Genomic DNA, 13,864 nt, shown 5'->3' on the forward strand with positions numbered 1-13,864 from the left:
GGATAGTAGGAACCAAAGGGGATGGTTAATAATTTTAGGGGCCATGGGCGTCCAGAGCTATGTGGCTCACGAGAACATAGCAGAGTGCCTTTAATAGAGATTTGTAATAGTGTTAATGTAGAACACACCGAACGGGGCTCTCTCGCTTGTTTTTCCTAAATAAATTGCCAATACCCAACAAAGTGTCTGAAGGTTAAGAAAGCCGTGCCGAGATCCTAAAGAAAGTTTGCTTGATTTCTTCTTGACCTCTGGCATAAATAAAGCATTAGGGAAAAGAACGACGTAAAGTAAATAGTACTATTAGTTATTGTGAGAAGCTTATTAGTAATATACATTTTAGAAAGAATAACTCTAGTAAATGAATAAAACTGAAACTAACCTATCACAATTTGAACGCTCTGTCCTAATGTAACAACGTTAAAGAATGTACAAAATTATTATTTACTAGCAAGTATTAAATGAAAAGGAGTAATCTCCATATATTCGGTTGTGAATTACCATAATAGCACAATTAAAAGTAAATGATAAATAGTCACAACAATATTGTCATAAAAGGATTGAATCTATCTAATAGCAAGGACTTTAGATTACGGAAAATGTGAGAAAAATGTATAATACTAATAGTTAAATATTGTATATAGAAGAAGTTTTATTTTCAGTTAAAACCTGACAAACTGAGCTTGTGGGTGGGGTATGTAGTGGGACGCAAAATTGAAGCGTCACCCATCCACCAGTGTCAGCCCAGTTTGCAGGTGAATATAAATTTAATTTAGTGGTTTGTTTATGTATTTTTGTAATCTTTGTAATTGTTGTGAATTATCTAAAGTTTTGTATTTATTTTTTATGTTTCATGTACGGAGAGGGCGGCGCAACGAACGGAGACAGCATCTTCACTGCCGGGGCCAGAGAGAAAATTGCTGGCCACTATACGTCGCGGGTCGACAGCCAGAGAGCAACAGAAGATCCTGAAACCGAGTTGCTGCGTCGTGCTTCTAAAAACTGAAAAAATTAGATTTTGTAATTTTGTACAACAATGACGTCATAGAAAGTTTAATCACGTCGTAAATGTTCAGTCCTATCTTGTCAAGGATCAAGTTCACGTCTATATGTAAGAAGGTAGTAAACTAGTGGATACTGCTAAAGTTCAAATACGAGTTCCGAGAATTTATTTATGAAGAATTATGTGAATGAATTATTAATTTATTTGAGAAGATTATTAATTGTGACAACGTTCATCGCGAGTTTGAATCTGGAAAGTTTATTCAATGTGGTTCTAATATTTGTTAAATCAGATAACTTGCATTAATATAATTTCTGAGAAGAACCAAAACGACATCTAAATTGGAAAAAGTTTGCACAAACGAATTGGACTGAGTGACGTAATTCTGCGCATACGACTCAAATGATGATGTTTTACAGTTTCGTTCAAGAACCATTCCGAGACTATTTAAAAAGAATTTAAATAATTTTGAAGTGTGTTGTAACTGACGTAGGTGACGAAGTCTGCACATGGTCATATGTCAAAGAAAATCATTTATACAAAACTTGCGTCGTTACACTACACGTTACCTGGTGAAACGTCGTTGTGATGCCTCGTGTAAGGAGGAGAAATGCGTACCATCACGTTTCCGACTTTGATAAAGGACGGGTTGTAGCCTACCGTGATTGCGGTTTATCGTATAGCGACATTGCTGCTCGCATTGGTCGACATCCAATGACTGTTAGCAGAATATGGAATCCGTGGGCTCAGGAGGGTAATACGGAACGCCATGCTGGGTCCCAACGGCCTCGTATCATTAGCAGTCGAGATGACAGGTATCTTATTCGCATGGCTGTAACGGATCGTGCAGCCAAGTCTCGATCCCTGAGTCAACAGATGGAGACGTTTGCAAGACAACAACCATCTGCACGAACAGTTCGACGACGTTTGCAACAGCTTGGACTATCAGCTCGGAGACCATGGCTGCGGTTACCCTTGACGCTGCATCACAGACAGGAGCGCCTGCGATGGTGTACTCAACGACGAACCTGGGTGCACGAATGGCAAAACGTCATTTTTTCGGATGAATCCAGGTTCTGTTTACAGCATCATGATGGTCGCATCCGTGCTTGGCGACATCGCGGTGAACGCATATTGGAAGCGTGTTTTCGTCGTCGCCATACTGGCGTATCACCCGGCGTGATGGTCTGGGGTGCCATTGGTTACACGCCTCGGTCACCTCTTGTTCTCATTGACGGTACTTTGAACAGTGGACGTTACATTTCAGATGTGTTACGACCCGTGGCTCTACCCTTCATTCGATCCCTGAGAAATTATTTCAGCAGGATAATGCACGACCGCGTGTTGCAGGCCCTGCACGGGCCCTTCTGGATACAGAAAATATTCGACTGCTGCCCTGGCCAGCACGTTCTCCAGGTCTCTCACTAATTAAAAACGTCTGGTCAATGGTGGCCGAGCAACTACCTCGTCACAATACGCCAGTCACTACTCGTGATGAACTGTTGTATCGTGTTGAAGCTGCATGGGCGCCTGTACCTGTACACACCACACACCATCCAAGCTCTGTTTGACTCAATGTCCAGGCGTATCAAGGCCGTTATTACGGCCAGAGGTGGTTGTTGTGGGTACTGATTTCTCAGGATCTGTGCACCCAAATTGCGTGAAAATGTAATCACATGTCAGTTGTAGTATAATATATTTGTCCAGTGAATACCTGTTTATCATCTGTATTTGTTCTTGGTCTTGCAATTTTAAGGGCCAATAGTGTATATTGAGAGGCCAGTGTCAGAGTACTCAGGCAAATGAACTGGGCTCGACAAGAGGTTCGCGAACTTACACCACTTATTGCCCGAACCACCCGTTTCTGATTCAAAAACAACCTTTGAGAATGGCAAGAGTTATCCCAAAATATAGCACCGTGCGTCATTAGCGAATGAAAATAAGTACAGTAAACTACTTTTCCTGTCGAACTATCACTTACTTTAGATACTGTTTAACAGAAAAATGGCAGCATTATGTCTTTGAACAAGATCCTGAACATGGACTTTCCACGACAGTTTACTATCTATTTGACCACCTAGAAATTTGAACTGTTCAGTTTACTGATCATATGCCAATTTGTGTACTTAAAATGTCGGGTTTTATTGTGTTGTGGGTTAGAAACAGTAAAAACTGCGACTTACTGTGATTTACCGATAGCTTATTTTCTACAAGCTTTGAACCTATATCTTGAACTGCGCTATTTTAAACTGCCAACGCTGCACACAGCATCCTTTCATCCTTTACTACCAAGCTAGAGCCATCAGCAAACAGAAATATTTTAGGATCACCTGTAATCCTAGAAGACATCTCATTTATATAAATAAGGAAGAGGAGTGACCCTAGCACTGATCCCTGACTTTTTGCTGTCTTTTCTTGAAGTCAGAGGTGTTCCATTTTCGAGGGACTCCCCGTATTCCATAATGGCTCAACTTCTGGAGCAATATTTTGCGACCAACATAATCAAACGTCTTACTTAAATAAAAAAAGCCTAGCGTTCGAAATCTTTTGTTTAATCCATTCAGAACATCACTGAGAAAAGACAACCGCAAGGAATTTTCGACGTTTTCTACTACATCGTTTATATACAGGGTGGTCCATTGATAGTGACCAGGCCAAATAGCTCACGAAATAAGCATCAAACGAAAAAACTACAAAGAACAAACTCATCTAGCTTGAAGGGGGAAACCAGATGGCGCTATGGTTGGCCCGCTAGGTCAAACGGATATCAACCGCGTTTTTTAAAATAGGAACCCCCATTTTTTATTACACATCTGTGTAGTACTTAAAGAAATATGAATGTTTTAGTTGGACCTCTTTTTTCGCTTTGTGACAGATGGCGCCTTAATAGTCACAAACATATAATTACGTGGTATCACGTAACATTCCGCCAGTGGGGACGGTATTTGCTTCGTGATTTGTTGATGTATGGCTATAGTGATCAAAATGCCCAACGGGCGTGTGCTATGTATGCTGCTCGGTATCCTGGACGACATCATCCAAGTGTCCGGACCGTTCGCCGTATAGTTACGTTACTTAAGGAAACAGGAAGTGTTCAGCCACATGTGAAACGTCAACCACGACCTGCAACAAATGATGATGCCCAAGTAGGTGTTTTAGCTGCCGTCGCGGCTAATCCGCACATCAGTAGCAGACAAATTGAGCGAGAATCGGGAATCTCAAAAACGTCGGTGTTGAGAATGCTACATCAACATCGATTGTACCCGTACCATATTTCTATTCACCAGGAATTGCATCGCGACGACTTTTAACGTCATGTACAGTTCTGCCATTGGGCCCAAGAGAAATTACTGCACGCGTTCTATTTAGCGACGAAGCGTCATTCACCAACAGCGGTAACGTAAACCGGCATAATATGCACTATTGGGCAACGGAAAATCCACGATGGCTGCGACAAGTGGAACATCAGCCACCTTGGCGGGTTTATGTATGGTGCGGCATTATGGGAGGAAGGATAATTGGCCCCCATTTTATCGATGGCAATCTAAATGGTGCAATGTATGCTGATTTCCTACGTAATGTTCTACCGATGTTACTACAAGATGTTTCACTGCATGACAGAATGGCGATGTACTTCGAACATGATGGATGTCCGGCACATAGCTCGCGTGCAGTTGAAGCGGTATTGAATAGCATATTTCATGACGGGTGGATTGGTCCGCACGTTCACCGGATCTGACGTCCCCGGATTTCTTTCTGTGGGGAAATTTGAAGGATATTTGTTATCGTGATTCATCGACAACGCCTGACAACATGCGTCAGCGCATTGTCAATGCATGTGCGAACATTACGGAAGGCGAACTACTCGCTGTTGAGAGGAATGTCGTTACACGTATTGCCAAATGCATTGAGGTTGACGGACATCGTTATGAGCATTTATTGCATTAATGTGGTACACGTAATCACGCTGTAACAGCATGCGTTCTCAGAAATGATAAGTTTACAATGGTACATGTATCATATTGGAACAACGGAAATAAAATGTTCAAACGTACCTACGTTCTGTGTTTTAATTTAAAAAACTTATCTGTTACTAACTGTTCGTCTAAAATTGTGAGCCGTGTGAAACTTCCTGGCAGATTAAAACTGTGTGCCCGACCGAGACTCGAACTCGGGAACTTTGCCTTTCGCGGGCAAGTTTTCTACCATCTGAGCTACCGAAGCACGACTCACGCCCGGTCCTCACAGCTTTACTTCCGCCAGCATCTCGTCTCCTACCTTCCAAACTTTACAGAAGCTCTCCTGCGAACCATGCAGAACTAGCACTCCCGAAAGAAAGGATATTGCGGAGACATGGCTTAGCCACAGCCTGGGGGATGTTTCCAGAATGAGATTTTCACTCTGCAGCGGAGTGTGCGCTGATATGAAACTTTCTGGCAGATTAAAACTGTGTGCCCGACCGAGACTCGAACTCGGGACCTTTGCCTTTCGCGGGCAAGTGCTCTACCATCTGAGCCACCGAAGCACGACTCACGCCCGTGTGAGCCATATGTTTGTGACTATTACAGCGCCATCTGTCACAAAGCGAAAAAAATGGTCCAACTAAAACATTCATATTTCTTTACGTACTACACGAATATCTAATAAAAAATGGGGGGATCCTATTTAAAAACACGTAGTTGATATCCGTTTGACCTATGGCCGTGCCATCTAGCGGGCCAACCATAGCGCCATCTGGTTTCCCCCTTCAAGCTAGAAAAGTTTCGTTCTTGTAGTTTTTTCGTTTGACGCTTATTTCGTGAGGTATTTGGCCCGGTCACTATCAATGTACTGTTGTGAATTGGCAGGAGCCAATTCACGGAGTTTGGAGGAAGCCGAAAGGCACGCGATTAAGCTCACGCAGGCTGGCGTGAGGTCTGGAACAGGTCAGAGAAGTAAGACTAGCAAAACAAGAGTAACTGGTAGAATACTTAACTTTAATCCACAATTGGTGAACATCTCTCGTTACTGTACAGGCTTCACAATATTAATTATCAAATGCTATGGCGCCTTGCTAGGTCGTAGCAAATGACGTAGCTGAAGGCTATGCTAACTATCGTCTCGGCAAATGAGAGCGTATTTGTCAATGTAGCTTCGCTAGCAAAGTCGGCTGTACAACTGGGGCGAGTGCTAGTACGTCTCTCTAGACCTGCCGTGTGGCGGCGCTCGGTCTGCCATCACTGACAGTGGCGACACGCGGGTCCGTCGTATACTAGCGGACCGCGGCCGATTTAAAAGGCTACCACCTAGCAAGTGTGGTGTCTGGCGGTGACACCACACGTACCACCCTGTAAATCACGCTACCAGGCATCAACTTGATCTGCGGAATAGACTTCTTCACACTGTAGACATCTGCCAGTTAGGTACTTCGCATCATTTTACAACTCCTGATCCTGTGTGTTCCTCAACACTATCGGGTAAAACTATTTCCGGAGCAGGTTCACAATATTCAATAAACGAGGCAGAGGGATCTGGGTTCGATGATTCAAGATTATTAACTCTTCTAACTGCTGGCATAGGTATGCTTTCTGTTTCATTGACATCAAGATCTGCTAAATTTTCTCGTGATCGGAGAGCTAAGTCTATCGGCTCCATTTTCTTCTGGTCCTAACCGTTGCTATATGAACGACAGCCTTAGACACTATCTTGGTAATTATACCGTACTATTGCCTAAAATCCCAATAAACTCTCTCAACAAATCAATTCCCTATTGATGTTATCACACACCTAACTGGGGAAATTCACACTGTTTTAACTACTCAGCACTAACTACAAAAATCTTGCCTTTAATTGCTAGTCTACATTACTACACCACTACTCACAAAGATGAAGATGCTAGCAAAAGGCAAGTTTTCAAATACCATTGTATTTACCTTTCGTAGTCGCGTGCAGTTTCACCAGCTGTACTTCGGAATTCAGTTAAACCTTCACCGATAAAATATTCTCTTAGTGAAGTTATGTCGAAATCATGAATTATTACATGACAGGAGCGTGCAACATAAATAATCACAGATTAGTTACAATAAAATTTACGATACATGCAATAAAATAATTACGCTTCACAAATTGTTCTTTGATTTTACAACTAATAAAGCCTTCAATTAAGTGATGGTTACCAAATATGTGGTTTGTTGTTTTAGTCGTGGTTGTTTTACATTAATTGCAGATTTCGGTACGGCCTAAACTCCGAATTCTTCTCCGTTATTTTGTTGAACTCTTCTTTCTCTCTACAGGATCGAATTCCGATTCTACTGCGTTGGTAAAATTGAGATCAAAGTCTTCTCCGTCGTATTGTTGGATTTTCAAAACATTTTTTTAGTTCCGAAGGTTCCTCATGTCGAACCCCATGGTTCAATGTGCCAGTGTATTTAATCTGGTGTTCTCCTTGCTATTTTTTTTTGTTTTGTTTTGATGGTCGTATTAAAAATTCGGTGTGCTTACATTGCTTCTTTCTTCTTAAGTTCTAGCAGTACATTTTATGATGAAGCACACGTCGTGGAAGAAGGCAAAACTCTCCAGGATCCAGGTTAAATACAGATTACTTTTATCGTGAACCAAACGTCGTTGATTTACTTCGCTGGTAGAAATTAATCACCGATAAAAAATGTCATTCGTTATCTGGTTTTATAGTCTTGGGCCTAACAAACTGAAATGCACTTTGGTTATATTGCAAAACTACTTCTAGGTAGAAAAAATGATTTCCATGCTTGCTCTACAGCGACCAGAGACGCTAGACTGATAGTTAAAACTGGCCGATTATTGAACATTGGACTATCGCTTAGCGTAATGTTCGCCACGTTAAAATTTCAGTAAATGAATATCAAGCATTATCACTTGGATGCTGTTCGCTGTCAATAGTCTTTATCTGTTAATAATTTCAGTCTCGTTAACTGTCTCCGAAACTAAGGTTTTCTATTTCTTTAAGTGATTTAAGGCACTTCGGAAAAACTCTTCACCTTTGGAATCTATGCCAATCATATGGCGTATTCACTTTTTAGAATAAATCGGGTGAAACACAGTTTCAATAATACTGATATATTATTTCAACTTCCAACTCACAATTACCCACAACATTAGCGCTAACGGACAAGGTTCGTACAGAACAGGTCTGAAAATAGTGGGAGGGAGATATTATTGTCTCTATTACTTATAGATTAATACAAACAAAGAAATTCTAATCTACAGTATTCTTACTCTTTTACTCTCCTGAGATTATCTCGTATCCCTTTTTTTTATACCGAATACTTAAACATTTCGTTTAAACTATCTAAAATTATTTTTTTATTAAAATTGCGGATTAAGGCGGTCAAGGAGTGGCTAAAACATTGATTTTAAAACTTGATTGATAGTATGCTCCATAAAACTCTTTGTTTTTGATAGTTCACTGCCAGCAGAAACCTGTGAAGGTTTGTAAATATTGTGCTCCGTCTTTTCAACATTCAGAAACTGGTGGCAATCCAGTTGAAGGGCATTCCATAATTGCAGCTACAGAGGAAACCGTCAATAAAGTTAAAAATACAGCATTGCATGATGAGCAATGAAAGATACATGAAATATTTGATGCCACAGACACGCAAAAAGAATCATCATCGGACATCTTATGTAGAGAATTATGAGTTTCGTCTGTACAAGACAGGTGTTGGTGTATGTGATACAATGACTAAAAGCAAATGCGGAAACAGATGTTGAGACCGTTTTAGAAGGAGTTCAGCTTATCACAGCAGAGGACGGCAGTGTGTCCTGCCGTCCCACATTTCCTGTCGGCGCGGGCTTGACTTTGCTTGTAAAAACCTCAGAAAATTTAACCACGGACGCTATAAATTATGGTTAACGTAACGTTACTAGCCGATGATTGCGTATTAAATTTCTTAAAGACGGGCCATTCAGAGTATTTCCTCTAAATGCTTTGATGTTTGGACCCCAGCTCAAAATGGTATATTCATGTTGCACTTCATGTTAACATAGTGCGCAAAAATGCAATATCTTTGCTATTGAAACGATTTTTGAACACTGTGCAAACTCAAAATCTCTATTTTTTGTGATGAATAGTAAGCTCTCTTGAAACTCTCCTTGCAGTAGTCTTACAATACATCAATTTGTTTTGAATCATGGTCTGAGTTGTGCCAACACTTAATAGATATTTTTCAGCAATTTGTTGAACTGACTCCTTTTTTTTGGATAAGTTGATCAATATGAGCCTGCAACGCCGAGGTCGGTGCTACTACCGAACAGAGCAGTTATCGTCAGTTAGGCTTTTGCGGCCCCATTGTAAACTTTTCCACCCACGCACGGTTCGTGCAGCTACTTCCGTATTGGTTGTGCGTCCGGGAGAATATTTCTGACTGTTGCAAGGTTTTCCAAAGTAAGAAGAGGGTCCCAGGAGGCTGTTCTTAAAAAGCACGAGGGCTGTTCGGAAAGTAAGGAGCGGTCGATCGCGAAATGGAAATAACTGTGAAAATCCGATGAAGCTTTGGACACATGTGTTGGGCAGTGTCTCTATATAGCGTCTCGTCGCCCGTCTCAGTTCTGAGGGCCCAGTGAGCGGGTAAAGATGCTTAGAACAATAGTGTCTCCCGCCAAGATGGGTGCCTGCAGAGATATTTGGTCTGGTTTCATGAAACCCCACATCACACAACTGTCATGCATGTCCTTCTTCGTCACAGTTCTCTACCGCACGCTGCATGGGCAACAAGATTCTCCTACGGCGTTTTCGATGGAATGTGTTTGATCGCCCACCATAGAGCCGGCCCTAGGCTCCCGCTGATTTTCATCTCTGCTCAAATCGACGTCTACATCTACATACATACTCCGCAATCCACCATACGGTGCGTGGCGGAGGGTACCTCGTACCACAACTAGCATCTTCTCTCCCTGTTCCACTCCCAAACAGAACGAGGGAAAAATGACTGCCTATATGCCTCTGTACGAGCCCTAATCTCTCTTATCTTATCTTTGTGGTCTTTCCGCAAAGTATGTTGGCGGCAGTAAAATTGTAGTGCAGTCAGCCTCAAATGCTGGTTCTCTAAATTTCCTCAGTAACGATTCACGAAAAGAACGCCTCCTTTCCTCCAGAGACTCCCACCCGAGTTCCTGAAGCATTCCCGTAACACTCGCGTGATGATCAAGCCTACCAGTAACAAATCCAGCAGCCCGCCTCTGAATTGCTTCTATGTCCTCCCTCAATCCGACCTGATAGGGGTCCCAAACGCTCGTTGGCTATGAAGACAAGATTTTTGGCACTGACAGCGAACTGCAGTCCACCATAGAAAATCATCGGAAAGCAGAGGAGACTGTCTTGTATGACAAGGGTATTGGAAAATTGGTGCAACACCGCGACAGATGCCTAAGTCCGAGCGGCAACTATGCAGAGAAGTAGTTGGAATGTGTGACTAAATGTTGCAAATAAAACAGTTTTGATTTTCACTGTGGTTTCTATTTTACGACCGATCGTTCCTTACTTTCAGAACAGCCCTCGTACCACCTTCTATCGGACACTCCATCTATCTTACTAATACCCTAACCTGGTTCATGGCGCGTGAGTCCATTTGCAAGTTGCCTATCTGACGATTTCCAGGAGCAATAAAGATTTGATTTTCAATATTTCATACAATTATAGACCAAATTTAAAAATTTAAAATGCTAGTATAATCTCATTTTAAACGTTTAGCACAATAAGAGAAGTATTACAGTTAGAAACTGTTTGTCTTGGGGGCAGCGTAACTTAAGGCACACTTATCACCCGGATAATATTCCTCGAGAATTTGAGAATGAGGGCGCTTAATGACTTCTAGTTTACTTTACTCGTAACTCCAAACTTGCACCGAGCGAGGTGGCACTGTGGTTAGCACACTAGACTAGCATTCGGGAGGTCGACGGTTCAAGCCCGCGTCCGGCCATCCTCTTTTAGGTTTCCCGTGATTTTCCTAAAGCGCTTCAGGCAAGTGCCGGGGTGGTTCCCTTGAATGGGCACGGCCGATTTCCTTCCTCATTCTTCCCTTGTGCTCCTCCAAACTTGTACAAATTTTTTTTTCTCGCTGACACTCCGACCTCCACCCTCCCTCCCACCAAAGCGCCTCCCCTTCCCAAACAGACACACAAAATGATGAAGTGATGAAAGGAAAAAAAGGAAAAAAGTTTATCCCTTAATACACGTTCCTTGTTCCTGGAGTCAAACTTCATCATCAGGCATGACGTTTTAATTTATTACTTTTTTACTACTGAGTCTGTTCGCAACCCCTTTTACAGACAGTATCCACATGTACAATTAGAGATATGACGTCAGAAACATTGAGAGGCGTGACAAACCACATATGGCTTAGAACAAAGCGCAAATTACCCAGACAATATTCATCCAATGTTTGATAACGAGAGTACTTAGCGACTTCGAACAAACTTTAAAAATAATTTCAAAGTTTTTCTAAACTTTTTCTTCATACTTAACGTCGAATACTTAACATTTAACTCACTTCTGAAGTAATCAGATGTTTGAAGCAGTTTTACACTAGGGGCACGACTCTTAAAAGAATCGTGGATGGGGTGCTTAACTAGTCGTAATTAAGTTCTTAGACGTTCTGTTTCCATAAATATTAATCGAACAAATGTCTAATACTCTTCGCAAGGTTGCCAACTAACACTTGCAAAAATGTATTCTCTTTATTATGTGCTGGCTTCACGATATACGTTTGTCTACTTTTTTTCCTCTTTTAGGTGTTGCCTTCACCACATACGTTTGTCTATTTAATTATTGAATGACCCTTCGTATAACCTTTACAAAACTATCGCTGTCGGCTTCTAACGTACCACTTAGCGTGTTCCCTTTTCATCACCCATAATTTACACTACAGTCGCTAAGCACCTTCACCACATTTCAAACTGACATAAAAAAAAATCAACGCTAAATGTTCTACAAGCACCCGAAGCCACGTTAAAGACAGATGTGGCAGAAATATGCTATTGGTTGGAATATCACGCGGTACACAGCCACTTGCTGCTTCAGTTCACTAGCTGCCTTCTTATGTGCTTATCACTACATCTCGTGGCAACAGTGTGGATTTAAAGAGAAAAGAAAGGTGATGGCGTCCGCAGCAGGTGGACATGCTGAATGTCCAAATAGTCAACAGCTTCTTGAAGATGTGTTGTGTACGCATTTTTCTATATTGGGAGTGGAATGGATTAAGAAATAAGACAAAGTAGTTAGTATTGTTACTAAACACTGATGAGACCAGAAAAACATCAAGGGAAAGCCATGTTTCACAGCTCTGTGTTGATGCGAAATGTGGACAACAGAGAAGGAAAAACTGAAATAATTATAAGCCTTTGAAATATGATGTTACAGAACACTGTTGAAAATCAGGTGGATTGATCGAATGAGAAATGAAAAGACAAGCCACCAAGAAAAAAATCTCTAATGATGAACATACCGAATCGAAGAAACAAAATGTTACGGCACATACTAAAACGTGAGTCGTTACTCAAAGGGAAGGGAAGATGGTCGCCTATTGTGACAATAAGAGTCATTGCTTCCATTTATATATAATAAGTAATTACTTAGGTGACCACAGACATATTTTATGTTGCAATAGAATAGTGAATGCACGCTATGTAGCTGGCAGATGTTGGTTCAAATGACTCTGAGCACTATGGTACTTAACATCTGAGGTCATCAGTCCCCTAGAACTTAGAACTACTTAAACCTAACTAACCTAAGGACTGATCACACACTTCGATGCCCGAGGCAGGATTCGAACCTGCGACCGAAGCGGTCGCGCGGTTCCAGACTGAAGCGCCTAGAATCGCTCGGCCAAAACGGACAGCCTAAGTCAATGCAGTCAAAAGGTACAGGCAAAAATCGTCGAGATTCTCGTTTCCCGAAATGGATGAATTTTCTGTACAGATAATTAAGTCCGCAATGGAAAGATCAGTCCTGCTCGTAGCTGGCCAGTTTTTTTTTTTTTTTGCTTTTTTTTAAGTACACTCTTTCACATACAAACCGAGAATTTTTCACCGTATCAACTTCTCCTCGGTTTTTGTACTCGGGGCACTTTTTACTTCTTTTTTATGCAGAGAGCAAAGAATTTCAGTCAAGAATTTCGGGTCTCCCATTCATTGTTCAGTGTGTTTTGTATTTCCAGGGAACGGTGTCAATAGCCGGGCAGTATAGTGAAGCTGTGGCGCTTACAACGGAAACGACCGGCACTGTTTATCTGTGTGTGGAGAATGCCGCTGTTCTGCGGCGAGAAGGTCAGCGGAGCGCGGCGATTGCGATAGCGAGCGTGGCCAGACTGCGCCAAGGTCAGCGGTGCCAAGGCTGGCCGTGGCCGGACAGCGCAAGGCACTTCTCGTTGTCAGACCAAGCGCTGCGCCGCCTCTCCAGCGTCAGCAGCGAACGGTCGGCTGCCACTGACTACGTCCGCTGTGACCGTATGCCTTCTGTCACAGTGAGTACGTGAGGGGCTTTTCGTCGGAGGGTGTTCTCATTTTCAAATCCAAACGCCAAAATTCTAATCGAAAACTACACTCCTCTCTGCAGTAACACATTAGGGTTTAGCTGCAATCATTGCTATTACATCTTCCATCGTCTTTCATTCTACTTCCAAAAGATCAAAATTTGTCCGCGTCTTCGAGACTGTTTTGTTCAAGTTTAACATTTTGCTTATTACGTGGACACTTCAAGGTGGCAGTTTTATGTGGAGAGAGTTGGAAAGAAGGGGAGATATTTTGAATTATGACTGCGTAAGACGCTGACAGAGGTCTGACCCTAGAGGTCGGGCCCCAACTATCATGTTTACACTACCATCTTGGTAAACAATTAGGCTGTAGCTGTAA

The sequence above is a fragment of the Schistocerca cancellata genome, chromosome 1, assembly GCF_023864275.1.
Source record: "Schistocerca cancellata isolate TAMUIC-IGC-003103 chromosome 1, iqSchCanc2.1, whole genome shotgun sequence".
In the NCBI taxonomy this organism is placed as follows: domain Eukaryota; kingdom Metazoa; phylum Arthropoda; class Insecta; order Orthoptera; family Acrididae; genus Schistocerca; species Schistocerca cancellata.